The following is a 3,129-nucleotide window of genomic DNA, read 5'->3' as shown; positions in this document are numbered from 1 at the left end:
CAATGTTATTTCTCTCAAATGGACAGTTTCTGATGGTATGCTTGCTACTCACTGTACTTTATCAATTCCCTACTGATCCTAAGTACCCATGAATATCTGGTGGTGTTCTTCTGCTGTTTAGTTACTTGTCAACACATGTGTTTGCATGTGTGTGTGAGCTGCTTGCGGATGTTTATCCACTTGTTGGCCTTTATTCTTGGTAGCTCAAAGTGTCATGCACTTACTTGGATCATCAAATGTTTCCCTTTGTCCCTGGTTAATTGCCTCCTTAATTGATGCCTTATGATCCAAATTACTATGGTACCCTGGTTAATGTCCCTGGTTACTACCAAGTGATGAGTAATCCCTTATGGTACCCCGGCTTTGTTTTGAACTCAAGCTGAGTAATGATAAATTTCTATTTCTTGTTGGCTTTGATGAAAATAGAGATATCCACGATAGGGGATCATGTAAATGAAAGCCATTGTGGTATCCTTTGAAGAAAATGGACTGTTTCTGATGGTTTTAAAAGGCTAGGTGGTGCTAGGTTATTAAGTTGGCTACCAAGACTTGTCTCATCTGGTTAGCTGGGATATGATATGTGTTGTTGCTTGTTTAGGCATATCTATCACTTACTGGATTTACTGGTTCTTGATTGGCCTCTCTTTTGCCAGCATCACTTGGTCTATATACCAAGTGATGAATAATCCCTTTGGAGCATCTGCTCCATGCATGCTATGTGTGTTTGAGCATCTTGACTTATGTCACCATGGTTGCTGGTTTGTTGGTGTTTTTGTACTTGCCGATGATTAGATGGTTGGTCGATCACTCCTACACTCGGGGGTGGAGCAAGTGAGCCTGGTGTGATGGCACAAGTATCAATATTTTGTGCATCCTACATGGCCTCACTTACTCCATCCCTGGATGTTAATATTTGTTTCGACCAACAAAGTATGAGGCATTCCATTTAGTTCATACTAGCTAGCTACTTCTTAATTGCATTGGCCTTTTTTCCATTTTAGTGCCGATGATTAAATTGTTTGGTCACTTGTACACTCTGGGGTGGGGCCAGTGAGCCTGGTGCGATGACTCAAATATCAATCTCTTGTGCATCCTACCTGGCCTCACTGACCCCATCCCGGAATGTTAATATTTCTTTCGACCAACAAAGTATGAGGCATATGATATCTAGTTGAGATACCACTTGGCTCTTTCTTCCATTTTAGTGTCGATGATTAGAATGTTTGGTCACCTATACGCCGCAATATACTTTGTAGACGGGCCCCCCTTTCCCCGACCGCCGTTCCGTGAACGAGTCTTTGACGAGACAACAACGCCGACCTGCCTCTCCGGCGCATCACCACTTTTCTTCTCTCGCCGTCCAGTACGTGAACGAGTCCTTAATGCAAAGATGGTGCCAGCCTCCTTAGCATCATGCCGACCCCTGTTGCCGCGCTTCAGGCCGTGTCTCACGCGCCCTGCACTCTTCGCCTTTTTGCCCGGTGAACGAATAGACTAATCGTTGGAATAAGGAAGCCGATGACGGCCGATCGCAATTTAATCTTGCGACCGGCCGTCATCGGTTCCTATTGCAACGATCGGTCTATTGGTTCCACCGGGCAGAAGGCGAACGATGCGGGCGCGGGACACACGGCTCGAGCGCTGCAGCCCGGCATAATGCTTGGGCAGGCCGGCACGGTCTTTGCATCAAGGACTCGTTCAGCTGGACGGCGAGGGACTGCCGTGGTTCCGCGCCGGAGAGGCAGATCGGCGTCGTTGTGTCGTCAAGCACCCGTTCACGAAACGGCGACCGGGGAAAGGGGGCCCTTCGCAAAGTATCTTGCGGTGTATCTCGCAACTATGGTTTCGACCATAGTATTTGTGTTGATCAACAATGTATGAGGCACTTATTCCATTTTGTCATTCCATTTGCTTTGAGATTTTCAAAATGCCGATGATTAAAATGTTTGGTCACCGTACACTCGGGGGCGGCGTAAGTGAGCATGGTAAGATAGCACAAATATCAATCTCTTGTGCATCGGACTTGGTCTCACTTACGCCGTCCCTGAATGTTAATATTTGTGTTGACCAACAATGTATGAGGCATTTATTCCATTTCTCTTGTGCAGCGGACTTGTTGGTCTCACTTTCTTCCATTTTCATCATAGTAGGAACTGGATGAAGACCCCGATGCAAGCGAGCCTGGTGGGTAGAGATGAGGGAGCAATGGAGGAACCGGATGAAGACTACTTTGTATCTCGAAATTGTGAATTTTGTATGAATTAAGAGTTGTATGCAAAACATTTGACACTTGCCACTATATATGTATCTCGATCCGGATCTAAGTAATGTGATGATGATGTCTATGTTATATCTGTGCAATGTACATGATATTTATATTATATCTGAATGTTGTTGTATATAACCTGTATATTGCTGTCTATAAACTGCATGTGTACAGCAGGCAGCACAAAATCGTGTATAATACAAGCAAATTCCGTGGCGCACTGAAAACCAATTCGTGGCGCACGCTTCTCGTGGCGCACCTAAGAACCAGTGCGCCACAGAAACCTTAATTCTGTGGCGCATGGGCCGGTGCGCCACAGAAACCTTATTTTTGTGGCGAAGTTTCTGTGGCGCACCTCCCGTGTGCCACAGAAGCCTATTTTCGTGCGCCACTGATGAGGCTTTTCCTACTAGTGAGTGTTCCTTCTCCTTCTTTTGAGAACAGCATGATGAAACTAAAAAGTATTTTTATCACCATATTTAGCCCAGTTCTTTTTAGCTCTTTGCATATGAACATTTGTAAGTTTGGTTAAAAATTGCTCATACCTCAGAGCCGACTGCAGTGCCTGATTTTCTCGTTCAAGGGCTTCATCTGAATTTCCTTAAGCTGTTCCTCCAAGTTATTCAGCTCCTGATTTAGAGGCTTCTTCTTTTTTACATCAAATTTTAAGCGTTCCCGCAAGATGTTTTTTTCTAGACGAGAAAGGTTTGTTTGCCGATGACAACCAATCATGGCATGGAAAGCAAACATACGAGGTCTATTTATATTGAGAGAGATTTTTTCCATATCATACAACATATAATTCATGTCTCCCAAACAAAGCATAGGTAGGCTAGGATTATCATAAACAAAAGTAACCACCT

This window comes from Lolium rigidum, chromosome 6, assembly GCF_022539505.1.
Source record: "Lolium rigidum isolate FL_2022 chromosome 6, APGP_CSIRO_Lrig_0.1, whole genome shotgun sequence".
In the NCBI taxonomy this organism is placed as follows: Eukaryota; Viridiplantae; Streptophyta; class Magnoliopsida; order Poales; family Poaceae; genus Lolium; species Lolium rigidum.
Note: the sequence above shows the minus strand (reverse complement) of the source record.